At 37.0% G+C, this 14,613-nt stretch overlaps 1 protein-coding gene across 1 annotated transcript in view; it reads right to left on the reverse strand.

Annotated features, from left to right (window-relative positions):
- The window catches only part of LOC139142158 (biotin--protein ligase-like), a 635,662-nt gene that overhangs the window by 227,360 nt on the left and 393,689 nt on the right, over positions 1–14,613 (reverse strand). The gene's annotated exons all lie outside the window — the stretch shown is intronic.

Below are 14,613 nucleotides of genomic sequence, written 5' to 3' on the forward strand. Positions count from 1 at the left end.
CTCGAGGACGAAGATGACTCCATCACACAACCAAGCGGAGGGGATACAAAACAAGAGAGCGACTGATGGAGGAACCCCATTTTTGGTTCCGAAACACCGTTAAGACAAATCACTCAATCAACATGCCGGTTTATCGGGGACCCAGATCACATGACTAGGGTCAAAGCACTGTCGATTCACTGGTGTCTCGCCTTGTATTCCACACAAAATAAATGCAATGATTCACCACATCGTAATACTAAACAATTTTTGTAGAGCCTATGTGTGGAGTAGTCCTACGAGCATGGCAGGGCTGTGTGTTACCGGCGTTATACGGCTGTGGTGGGAGGCCGTATAACGCCGTTACACACAGGCCTGCCATGCAGAGCTAGGCAAGAGTGTCCGGCTTTGGCTACGCCGTGGGAGGCGGCGTAGCCAAAGCCGGACACTCTCACCATACTCGTAGGGCTAATGTGTGGAGTTGCCCTCAATTTCCTTTATATCGTCTTCGGTGGCCAGTCTTCCGCAGCACTTGCAGTAAGCGCGGGAACAAGTATGCGTTGCGGAAACCAGAAGTCTCGTACACATTGATTCAGCTCACCAACTGGCCGGTAGAGGGCCGGGAACAGCAATTCAAATGAGTTTCTTTCGACCATTTTCAAAAAAATGAAAAAGGTTGAAACTTGCAATTTTCAATTTTCAATTTCTAATTTTCGCACACACCAAAGTAAAATAGCAAATTCCTCTTAAATCGGTAAGACATGATTTTATTTCAAAGAGTTTCCTTTCTCTTCATTTTGTTCTTCATCAAATACGTACAATGTCCCGTAATAAATTTTACGAATCTTGAAAATAGTACTATTTTTTTATTTTAAGATTAGGTAATATTTTGATACTGGTAATGATTTTTTTTTTGTTTTATTGAAAATGAAAACATCATTTTAGGATACAAATTATAATATGAAAACAAGCAACTTTCCTTAAAATAATCCAGAATACGTGATTTTGAAATTTAAGAAATAAAATAGGATTAATAGATTAAATTTCATTTTGTTTTCACTGATAATTGCATTTCGGATACAAAATTTGAACAAGGCGAAACAGAGAATGCGTGTACGTAGCGTCCAACCAATTTATTGAAAATTGAAAATTGAAATCACCTTCAAAATGCAATTTTCATTTGAATGAAATAACAACCAATTTTTAATATTCGTTATTTCTGACAAATTTTTTATTTTACCGATTTTTTGGTACGGTTTTCGCGGCCAATCAATTCTCAAAAATATTAAAATGCATTTTAGCACAAAAAGGGTTATTTTAATGATTGAAATAGAATTTCATTTACCATATTCATCTTAATTGAAAATACCAATTGACAGACCAATTTTAATAAAGCTTCTATTATTTGGTTGTTAATGAAATATAAATCTGTTTCGCCTTGTTCATATTTTGAATCCGAAATGCAATTATCAGTGAAAACAAAATGAAATTTAATCTATTAATTCTATTTTATTTCTTAAATTTCAAAATCACGTGTTCTGGATTATTTTTAAGGGAATTTGCTTGTTTTCATATCATAATTTGTATCCTAAAATGATGTTTTCATTTTCAACAAAACAAAAAAATCATTACCAGTATCAAAATATTACCTAATCTTAAAATAAAAAAATAGTACTATTTTCAAGATTCGTAAAATTTATTACGGGACATTGTACGTATTTGATGAAAAACGAAATGAAGAGAAAGGAAACTCTTTGAAATAAAATCATGTCTTACCGATTTAAGAGGAATTTGCAATTTTACTTTGGTGCGTGCGAAAATTAGAAATTGAAAATTGAAAATTGTAAGTTTCAACCTTTTTCATTTTTTTGAAAATGGTCGAAAGACGACTCATTTGAATTGCTGTTCCCGGCCCTCTACCGGCCAGTGGGTGAGCAGCATCAATGCGTACGAGACTTCCAGTTTCCGCAACGCATACTTGTTCCCGCGCTCACTGCATGTGCTGCGGAAGACTGGCCACCGAAGACGATAAAGGAAATTGAGGGCAACTCTAAACATTGGCCCTACGAGTATGGCGAGAGTGTCCGGCTTTTGCTACGCCGCCTCCCACGGCGTACTCGTAGGACTACTCCACACATCGGCTCTACCAAAATTGTTAGTATTACGATATGGTGAATAAAAGGATCATTGCATTTATTTTGAGTGGAATACATGGCGAGACACCGGTGAATTAGGCTTTAACCCTAGCTCTGCATGGCAGGGCTGTGTGATACCGGCGTTACACGGCCTCCCACCACATGTGGTTGGAGGCCGTGTAACGCCGGTAACACACAGCCCTGCCATGCAGAGCTAGGGTTAAAGCCTAATTCACGTGCCACGTGCCACGCGCCGCGAGCCAGAAGTAGGTGAATTTTCACTCCAATTTAATTCATTGATTCATTTTCATGAACAAATCAACATTCGGGCTTCAACGCCGCCTTCTAAATGCATGAATGGGGACCAGCGAATGACCAGCGTGCATATGCAGAAAGGGACTCAAGAGAAATTATAGGGAGGAGGCCAGTATTTTTCAAAATCACACTGCACGTAAATTTGTAACATTAAAAATTGATCAATCAAAATTCCGTACATCGATTTTGTAGACCATATGTTAAGGTTGCTATATTGCAAATATCTAGGTCCTATGGTGTCTATCGAACTCTGACTGGTATGGGCGATAGCCTATTGACAGGTATCAATAAAAACGTTGCAAACAGGTTTATTTTGTGGACAAGTCCACCATCCTGCCAACTTACATCAATCAAAATGTTACCAAAACGCTGTATTTCGCACGCGTGCAAGTAAACCACAGTCCCTCCACAACACATAGGCTGCGGGCAGGCCTAACATGAACGCGATAGGCATACTCGTGTCAGGCCAGGTCAACATTGATTTTCGAAACACCATACAGTCTTGGCCAGTCTTGGTGTCCTAATCACGGGCAAAAGATGACTCTCACTTTATACCTCCATGCATAAACAAATGTACTTCCAGTTAACCACTGTGACGCTTACCAGAGACTCTGCATTGTAGAGGTGTCGAAATTGGTCAAACTCTAAAGACTTTATTCCATCTAATCAATTTCAATCCCCGACTTATGTAAGTTTGGCGCAACAAAGGTAGTGTTGAGATGGGTATTGTGGTGTTGCCTGAATATACTGCGGGCATGTATAAACTAACGCAATTCCTAGATTCCGTATACTCTTTTTAATTAGGCCCTCCCTCCTATAATTTCTCACGAGTCCCTGGCACGCGGCACGTGAATTAGACCCTAGTCATGTAATCTGAGTTCCCGGTAAACCGGTTTGTTGATTGAGTGATTCGTCTCAATGGTGTTTCGGAACCAAAAATGGGGTTCCTTCATCAGTCGCTCTCTTGTTTTGTATCCCCTCCGCTTGGTTGTGTGATGAAGTCATCTTCGTCCTCGAGGAGGAGAAGCCAGATTCGTTATTGAGAGAGTTCAGAGAGTTAGGGGTGGACCATTTGATATCCTGGGGGGGGGGGGGCTTGGAAGATTTGGGGGAAAAAAGATGCCAGGTGGAGTTGCTCGAAAAAAAAAATCTGGCTTTAAGTGGCTGATGGAAAAACAATTATGGACCATTGCGACTCGGAAAAAAAAATCTTGGCAATTGTTCGATGCACACTGCAGCATCAATAAAAATCAAGCAGTAGCGCTGGAGTTTTATAAAGCATAAACCATTTCAAGCTTGAGGAACAATAACTGAATATGAACAATCGTACAGTATACATGACCTTCTGATTAGAGGAAGTATGCTGAAATTGAAATTGCTCACCAGTGTTTTCCAGAAATGTGTAAATCTGAATGTATGGATTTTGTCAAAATACCACAAGAAGAGAGACAGCCTGCAAACATTTTACTATTATCGTTTGCGTATAGAAACTCATAACAATGAAAAATGCGTAGAGACTCAATCCAATGCGTAATATTATTACGCATTGGATCGACTCTCTACACATTTTTTCATTGTTATGAGTTTTCTATATACTCATGTTTTATTCGTAAATGCGAACACTGTTATAGTGAATTATCTTACCAATGTTTTTCTTAACAAAAATGAGTTTGATGGTTTTGGGGAAACTACTATGTGGTAATGAAGAATGGGAAATGGGCAATGAAATGAGCAGACAGCGGGTGATTTAAGATTAAATGTTACATCTTCACTGCAAATAAAACCATAAGTGTGTCATAAATAATACAAACAAAACAAAATCATGTTTGTTTGTTTTGTTGTATGTGAGCCACGTCTAAGACACACAACAAAAGTACTGTTTCAGTCTGTAAATGTCACCTCAGATGCCACCAGAGAAAACCATTTCCACTCCAAAATTTCATTTTTTGCCTTGCGAGAGGGGGGACACCCCCCTCTCGCGCTCTCCCCCCCTCGTTCACTACGCTCACTCGCCGCTCAGTCACTTCGCTCCCTCGCACTCCACCCATCTACTTTCTTAAATTACCCGGCTACTTTCAATGTAAGGACAACACTGACAAGTAAATGCCATAAATGTACATGATTTTACAAATATGTTTTTGTAAAGTGAATCAAAAATGTACATGTATTTACATATCTTTATTTAGTTTCTTGAATATAGTCTATGTGCGATAGAACAGCATCTTGTACTGGGTGTGAAAAACCAAGCAAACAAACATTGCACCGAAATTTGGTAAAAAAAAATATATCTCGAAGAAGGAAAGTGAAAAAAAAAGTTGCCAGCATATGCCCTGTAGAAAAAAAATAATTCATGGTGAAGCACGTGGGAAACAAATATGGCTCTCCACCAATCTTCCAAGCCCCCCCCCCAGGATATCAAATGGTCCACCCCTTAGCCACTCTATTGACTGACTGTAGTGAGCGATCCGGTGTGTGGTGTCATATTATAACATGACCCAGCATCGACAGGAGTTTCTAGACGCTTATAAGGATTTTTGTTTAAGGGCATATTTTGAGCGTTACTAGTGCTCGTTATGTTAACAGTATATGTTGTACTGATCATTGGTCATTGTTCGGCGTGTAGTGTGGCGTCGCTTAATTTCATGTATTTCACAAAATCTGCGCACTGATCTCTCGCTTAATCCTGACAGATTATGATCAGGAAACAAGTCTTTCAAAGTAATCTCGCGGTGTGTTTTCCTTCAAAAACAACCATTTGCCGCATAAACTCTTCAGAGACTAAGGAAGACAACTACATTTTAATTTACCGCAGTTCTTGCGTTGACGGAAGCCGAAAATCTCGCACGCATCGCTGCTCGCCCACTGGCCGGTAGAGGGCCAGGAACAGCAAAGAAATTGAAATAACATGTAAGTCGTTTTTCGACCATTTTCAAAAAAGAAAATGGTTGAAACTTACCATTTTCAATTTTCAATTTTCGCAAGTAACAAAATGAACAGCGAATTCATTTTAAATTAGTTGTACATGATTTAGTATTAACGAATTTCGATTCTCATCATTTTTGTTCTCCTTCAAATGTCAAAATTATCCTATATTTATATTTACAAAAATTGGAAGAAATACCATTTTTGTTATGTTAAGATAGAATAAAGTTGAAGACTTGAAGTTATTTTTATGCTTTGTTGAGAATGGCAACATCATTTTTAAAAAATGAATTAAAATCAAAATATGAAACAAGGAACGTTCAATAAAAGTAAACCCGAACTTGTGTCTTCAAATCTTATGAATGAAACAATTAATTGATTAAAGCTTAATTTGTGTTTACTGAAAATTGCTTTTCTGATTCAAAATATAAAGAAGGCGAAACAGAATTATGTTTCACTAATAATGAAATAGCAGAAGCTTTATTTAAAACGGGCCGTCAATCTTTTTTTTTTAACGAAGATAAAAATGAAAAATAATTTTCGATTTGAAACATTTCAAATGTTGCTTTCTATGCCAAAAGGCTGTTTAATATTTTTGGGATTTGATTGGCCGCGAAAACCGTACCAAAAAATCGGTAAAATAAAAATTTTGTCTGCAAAAACGAATATTAAAAATGGTTGTTATTTCATTCAAATGAAAATTGCATGTTATAGGTGATTTCAATTTTCAATTTTCAATAAATTGGTTGGACGCTACGTACACGCATTACAGAGTTATGTTTCATTAATAACCAAATAATAGAAGCTTTACTAAAATTAGTCTGTCAATTGGTATTTTCAATTAAGATGAATATGAAGAATAAAATTCTATTTCAATCATTTAAATAATGCTTTTTGTGCTAAAATGCATTTTCATATTTTTGAGAAATGATTGACCGCAAAAACCGTAGTAAAAAATCGGTAAAATAAAAATTTTGTCTGCAAAAACGAATATTAAAAATTGGTTATTATTTCATTCAAATGAAAATTGCACTTTGAAGGTGATTTCAATTTTCAATTTTCAATAAATTGGTTGGACGCTACGTACACGCATTTTGTACGTATTTGATGAAGAACAAATGAAGAGAAAGGAAACTCTTTGAAATAAAATCATTCTTACCGATTTAAGAGGATTTGCAATTTTACTTTGGTGCGTGCGAAAATTAGAAATTGAAAATTGAAAATTGTAAGTTTCAACCTTTTTCATTTTTTTGAAAATGGTCGAAAGACGACTCATTTGAATTGCTGTTCCCGGCCCTCTACCGGCCAGTGGGTGAGCAGCATCAATGCGTACGAGACTTCCGGTTTCCGCAAGGCATATTTGTTCCTGCGCTTAGCAGCTTAGTGCATGTGCTGCGGAAGACTGGCCATGCCACCGAAGACGATATAAAGGAAATTGAGGGCAACTCCACACATTAGCCCTACGAGTATGGCGAGAGTGTCAGGCTTTAGCTACGCCGCCTCCCACGGCGTAGCCAAAGCCGGACACTCTCGCCATACTCGTAGGACTACTCCACACATCGGCTCTACCAAGATTGTTTAGTATTACGATGTGGTGAATAAAAGGATCATTGCATTTATTTTGTGTGGAATACATGGCGAGACACCGGTGAATCGATAGTGCTTTGACCCTAGTCATGTGATCTGGGTCCCCGGTAAACCGGTTTGTTGATTGAGTGATTCGTCTTAACGGTGTTTCGGAACCAAAAATGGGGTTCCTTCATCAGTCGCTCTCTTGTTTTGTATCCCCTCCGCTTGGTTGTGTGATGAAGTCATCTTCGTCCTCGAGGAGGAGAAGCCAGATTCGTTATTGAGAGAGTTCAGAGAGTTAGCCACTCTATTGACTGACTATAGTGAGCGATCAGGTGTGTGGTGTCATATTATAATTGACATGACCCAGCATCGACCGGAGTTTCTCGACGCTTATAAGGATTTTTGTTTAAGGGTATATTTTGAGTGTTGCTAGTGCTCGTTATGTTAACAGTAAATGTTGTACTAATCATTGGTCATTGGTCGCTTAATTTCATGTATTTCACAAAATCTGCGCACTGATCTCTCGCGTAATCCTGACAGATTATGATCAGGAAACAAGTCTTTCAAAGTACATGCTATCTTGCGGTGTGTTTTACCTTCAAAAACAACCATTTGCCGCATAAACTCTTCAGAGACTAAGGAAGACAACACCATTTTAAATTTACCTAAGTTCTTGCGTTGACGGAAGCCGGAAATCTCGCACACATCGCTGCTCGCCCACTGGCCGGTAGAGGGCCAGGAACAGCAAAGAAATTGAAATAACATGTAAGTCGTTTATCGACCATTTTCAAAAACATGAAAATGGTTGAAACTTACCATTTCAATATTCAATTTTCGCAAGTAACAAAATGAACAGCGAATTCATTTTAAATTAGTTGTGTACATGATTTAGCATTAACGAGTTTCAATTCTCATCATTTTTGTTCTCCTTCAAATGTCAAAATTATCATATATTTATATTTTAAAAAAATCGGAAGAAATACCATTTTTGTTATCTTAAGATAGAATAACGTTGAAGACTTGAAATTATTTTTATGCTTTGTTGAGAATGGCAACATCATTTTTAAAAAATGAATTAAAATCAAAATATGAAACAAGGAACGTTGAATAAAAGTAATCCCGAACTTGTGTCTTCAAATCTTATGAACGAAACAGAATTAATTGATGATTAAAACTTAATTTGTGTTACTGAAAATTGCTTTTCGGATTTAAAATATAGAGAAGGCGAAACAGAATTATGTTTTATTAATAATGAAATAGCAGAAGCTTTATTTAAAACGGGCCGTCAATCGTTCTTGTTTTCAACGAAGATAAAAATGAAAAATAATTTTCAATTTGAAACATTTCAAATGTTGCTTTCTATGCCAAAAGGCTGTTTAATATTTTTTGGAATTGATTGGCCGCGAAAACCGTACCAAAAAATCGGTAAAATAAAATTTTGTCTGCAAAAACGAATATTAAAAAGGTTATTATTTCATTCAAATGAAAATTGCATTTTGAAGGTGATTTCAATTTTCAATTTTCAATAAGTTGGTTGGACGCTACGTACACGCATTCTGACAGCTCATAAAAAGTTGCAGTCAGACGCGCTGACGGGGATGCTTATCTTTTCACGCATTGAACACTTCGATGAACTGCGCAGTATTTAAAAACATGTTCCTCACAATGTACATAGTAAACATTAAATGTTGCAGCTTTGTTGACTTGAAACAACTGGATATCGCTCATGAAATACATTGTTTTAAACAAGAAAGTTTTACAGACGCAGTCCCGACGAGTCCCTACCTTTCTTTACTCTTGATTGAAATGCAAAATCGTTTTGCATTTTTGTCGCGAATGTGATGAAGATATTGCTACTATGCTGGCTACATTTAAAGAACAGAAAAATTAACCAAATCACGTACGACCTACAGTTGGAGTCGATCTGTGGTATGACCTCAAACAAATTGCAAAACAAATGTTTTCGGTGATTTTGGGCTCTTTTGGTGGCGCTAAAGAACATACGAAAGTCGAGAAAAATCGAGAGATTTAATTATTTTGCAGTCTGGTGTTTTGTGGTAAAAGAAGCTATACAAATCAAACGACTAATACTCTTTCAACGAAAAAACGCATTCCGTGCATTATTTGTACTTTTTAAAGTTTTGTAAAATCGTATGCTATTTTCTTTTTTCAGTAATTCTTTATTTATTTATTTATTTAGTTAGTTGTTTGTTTATTGTGTGCAAAAGAACACGGTGTTGCAAATAAACTTCAGTCTCAAAAATGATACCTTCAGTTTCGCATCAGGCAACTTCAAAGTAATTCAATAATTCATTTATTAACTGATTTTTATTTAGTCATTGATTGATTTATTTCTTTATATACTGTGTGGAAAGAACACCGCGTGGCGCAGGTAACCTTCAGTCAAAAAAGTATGTACTTTCGATTTTGTATTCGGCAATTTCAGAGTAATAGCACTCTGTTTTCCTTCTATTCACAAGTTCCCCATTTTAAAACTGGCAATTGTGTTCGGGGAAAGAAAAAATATTATGGTACTGGTTCATTACCGGATGTCGTGATGGTCAAGGGCAATGCTAAATCCGTAGGTCTGAGGATTTGACATTTTCAAACCCGGGCTATTTGAAAGACATATTAAACATGAGCTGCTCCTTACATATACATTCTGACACAATGGACAGTAAAATGATTTGCAAGTGTAAAACCCCAGCTGCCGTATTGCAGCCTACGGGTTCCCCAATTTCTGCAGGGTGTTGTGGAGGTAACACTCCCCCAAGACTTCCTCAATATCTAACGTAAAGTCTTAAATACGCTCAGCTTTCTTTGACTCCATATTGGGCCGAGAAAAAAATTGTGCTGTTCCGATAACCCACCTACCCTAGTTTTTACCTGCCGACCCTAAACTTTTTAAAACAACGTAAACACGGAAGTAAAAAAAGGGAAAAAAAACGTACAATCACGGGTTCATTACCTGGCATTTGATTTTTGCTTAACGAGGATGTCTTTATGTGTTTATTCCTTTTATATGTATGATACGTTTTTCTGAAAATGTTGTGGCCATGTGTGAACGCTGAAACATGCACACTTAAAAGTAAAAATATTTTGGGAAAAAAATCATTGCCGACCTACCTACCCTATTTTTAAAAATCATGTTATCGGAAAAGCACAATTTTTATTTTTGCCTTAACAATCATCAAGGGTGACATTGACTATTGAAAAACCACAGGTTAATTGTAAGGTTTTTTGATATATCTTGAATATATGAAGTAGTATGAAGAGGTTTTCGAAAGAGGTCAGTTATAAATAAAAAAAATGTGTCATTGACATCATAGTTCACATGATCCCTTCAAGATTTTTAATAGATATTATGTGTGGATTTTATCTTAAATCAATATCCAGTGTGCGATTGACGTAATGCCTTTAAGATCATATATTAAAACTCCCATGCTTCGGCAACACCTCTTAACGCAGAAACAGCATCGGGAGAGGCCAAAACCAAACATGGGAAGTCCGTACGTCTTTTTGTAATAATTCAATGTATTTGAAACGAACTTGATGTCTAGTAGTCTGAAGATTTTTGGTACTTCCCCTCAAGTCAAACAAATGGAGAAGGATCGATGGATGTGACTTCGCCTTGCCTCGATGGATATTTATAATTAGGGAAACCTATTGTATGCCTCCACACAAGAGTATCTTGTAAAACGCCAGCTTCATCACTACAGCTACCAATACCAACACATCCTTTGGTTGTGCGACAAATAGTTTTGACCTTGACCATTGGCGAGACCCTGACATCAGCTGAACTCTAATGACAATGGGACGAATTTTACTGTGACCTCGTTAATCTAGGTATCCTTGATAAAAGGTTTTTGAGTGATAAGCTCAGCAGTAGCAACGCGCGTATCAACCAGAATGAAAGGAGTACGAAGATGTCAGAGAATGGCCATATTAAGACGAGCTGTTGGTCCATAGCTGTAGTGTTTTCAGACGGGATTCCTGCCTTTTACGGGCTGGTTTTGACTTTTACGATTTTAACCCCGCCACGTAAAAATCAAAACCAGCCCGTAAAAGGCAGGAATCCCGTCTGAAACACCACAGCTTATGGACCCACAGCTATATTAAAGGGATAAAGTCGTCGGAACTGCGCTCAAAAGTCGTATAATGGGACCCATACGACCCTAGGCAACAATGTATCCAAGACACAATGGCGATTGATGACAGTTAAAACATGTCTGTCATAATCTATCATCGTGTAATTTAAATGTTGCAGCTATGATGATGAGGTGCATCTTAATATCGTGCACGAAATACATTGTTTGTAAACAAGAAACTCGCACAGGCGCAGTTCCGACGACTATATCCCTTTAAGACATGGTGTTCCTATGCGTAACAGGGCAGATTACTTATCATAAGTAAATAAAGTATACAGTCGTTCTATTTCAAGTTAAATGTCAAGATATGTATGATAAACGTTATCAGTTTTGGAAGTAAACACATAAATAGTGAGGTAAGAATGACGATATGCAAATTTTGCTCAAGTTCCGAGATTTTGTACTTTGCCGAGAGGGTAGAATCCACGTGCACTACTCAATTTTCATCTCATCTATCAAGCGAAATTATCAAAAATTAACAAGGCTGCATTTGTTTCGGAGGCGTTTTTGTAAAAGAATTGTCCAACATTTCCTACATTGACCGCCTACCCACAAAGATCTTCGTAATGGAATGTCTATTCAAATTCATCAAGTTTATCCCGATTAGAAGATTGTGAAACATTAGCAAGGGTTAAGGCTTCTTTCATTCAAAAGCAAAAAGTTGAGTACAACATGCCATATTTTAATTTAGTAGCATACACTGTGGCATATATTTTTGCGAAAACACTGCGAATTTCTCCCAAATTACTTTTACAAAATGAATTTAAACACTTTTAAAAATAATGTTACCCACAGCCCCTTCAACTTCTTGAGCGTATCATGTTTGGTCGACATTAGTTTGGTTCGGTTTTCTTGTCACCCTTAATGTAATTAATTTGAAAACACGCGCGAATTTTTTATCATTTCGCACCCAGGAGCAAAAAGGGAATGTTCCCTCGGACTGATTAAAACTACATTTATTCAAAACGTGTGGTTAGTGTCATTTAAATCAATATTCATAGTATTGTCAGAAACCTGATAATAATTTTTTTTTTCTAAAGGAATGCATGAGTAAATGTCTCAATCTCAAATGGGAGCTATAAATCATTGGTGTATATTTTCATTCACATATCATTCCATGCAGATATATAACACAGGTCACAAAATTTCGGCGTTATTTTGTGTTTTTTTGGGGGGAGGGGTATACACTGTTGTAAAATTGTAAAATGCGAGCGTAGCTGGATTGCTATGATCTGGTGTTTGTCTATACGATGATATTCAATGGGTCATTATTCGTTTTGTTTTCTTCTAGTCCAGTCGGCGTAAATGAACCATCGAGTCTTTCGAAAATTTGGACGTGAATGTTTTGTGACGCGTTTAATTATTACGATCCATAAATAAATCTCCAGTTGGAGAAGGATAGGTCAATAAACGCGCGCAGATGCACATGCAACAACAGTAACGTACAGCTATCCAGCCCGGGGTGCCACTCTCAGGAAAAATGGCCGGTACACATGCGTGTTTCCGAATTCACGGAAAACACGTGTTTTGTTCATGATATAAAGGTCCGTTAAAACAAGGGAAAGGGGTACTTTTTCACGAGGTCGCTGGGTGGAATGACTAAAAATACCTCATCAAGATCTGGTAAACAATTTTCTTAAAGATGTACAGCCATGTTAATGCTAGATTGAAAATGAGATTGCTTCAAATGTTTATGTTCGGTACAATGTATGCTTTTCCAACGTTATCATGTTGCTTCGGATTACAATGGAGATACTAGTATTTGATGCGGACAACTACAACATATTGCATTGATCTAAACAACATTGGCATAGCTGTATATCTCCCTGTCCCAGATTTTGCAAACAAGGGGGTGATTTTTGGGCACATTTTCTCCCATATGTCTCAAATAGGGGTGTCTTTTTAGCTGAAAATCCCAGATAAGCGGCGTTTTGAAATTCTACTGAACAAAGATGGGTATACATCCAGCCATCCTCAGTGTGAGTTCCACCGCCGGGGTAGTTCATACTGTATAAAGACCTTGTTTATAAATCTTATAAATATTTAAATTTGATTTTATTTCTAGATGTTAGTTTGACAGACTAAAATTTGGAGGAGAAAGTAAAAGCTGTTTGCGACTGCCCTCCAATTTATACATACTTTGCAATGACATAAGCTGACAAAGCAAATCGACGTCCAAAATGCGTTCATCATGTTAAAATTCAAAGGCAAACGGTGGCGGACAACGTACAATGCAGACCAAGAGAGAAAGGTGTGCGGACTTGTGGTCATTAAGTCAAGGAGTCTGTAACGTCTTTAAATATTAAATAAAAATACCTCTGTTTTAGTTTACATGTAATGAAACCGTTTGATGGAAGTAGATGTTTAATGGGAAATCATAAACAAAAAAATCATGGTTTCAGACAGGTAAACGTGACTCAACAATATGTGTATCATCTATTGTGTTAGTTGTGGTTACAGTACCACAGTTGAAGATTGTGAGTGAGAACTTGATAAAAGTTTGGATTTCGTGTTTGTTATGGAAACTGCAATTATAGTGCAAAAATCTTTAAACGATGTGTTTAGAGAGATGTATCTGAACAATGATAAAGTAAAGGAGAAGAAGCATACTATTTTGTAGGTAGAAAAATCTTACTAACCTCTGTTTTTTCAGTCTCTATGCGCATTTAGTTCTGAATCCATGATTTCATGACCTTTTGGAAATTCGACTCAAAGATGGACGAGGTAAAATTAGTTTGTACATAATAGTCCTGTTATGTTCATTGATGCTCTGTAAATGCCTGTGGCCTCCGTGCAAATATCATGGACACTGTGCATAATCATGTGCATACGTACTTTCAAACCACACGGTCTCTTCTCAAGTTATCTAGGCTTGGAAGTTTATTTTTGTACATATGCCGTAACAAAAAATGTAGTCGTCTTGTTTGTCAATAAAATTATCCGGATCTTCCACAATTCTTTAGCGACGATCATATTTGCTTCAAGTGCATCTCATGGGGTTTATACCGGTACCAATTTGACAGCATCCATGACTTAAATGGTCACAAATTTGTTACTTTTGCAATCTCATAATAAGCAGATTTTCTTATATAATCCTAATCACTGCAGATTTCATAAGCACGAAGCTGCAAAATATCTGCTCAAAACGAAGTGAATGTTCTATTATGTCACCTTTTTTATCTTGCGTCACGAAATGTACCAGCATATATAAGTGTGTGTGTGTGTGTGTTTAGTGACACAGAGGGTGCAAATTACGATGCTGTCGTGAAACCTCCCAGATCAGGAGAATAGTGGAGGACATCTGTGGCTGAAGGTGACTTTCAAGGTATCAAATAGTTGCATCTATCCAAAGCCAATGTACATACGTGCACAATGTTCACATTATTAGCAACAAGATTATCTCTGAAGTTTGAAAAAAGACAGCATGCTAAATAGTATCAACATATCTTTCAAACTATCAGCTACCTTGAAAAGAAGTACTAGAAGAATGACAATGAAACATAAGTTGGTATTAGTTTTATTGAGTTGTGTATATTTTTATT

The sequence above is a fragment of the Ptychodera flava genome, chromosome 10, assembly GCF_041260155.1.
Source record: "Ptychodera flava strain L36383 chromosome 10, AS_Pfla_20210202, whole genome shotgun sequence".
NCBI classification, from domain to species: Eukaryota; Metazoa; Hemichordata; class Enteropneusta; family Ptychoderidae; genus Ptychodera; species Ptychodera flava.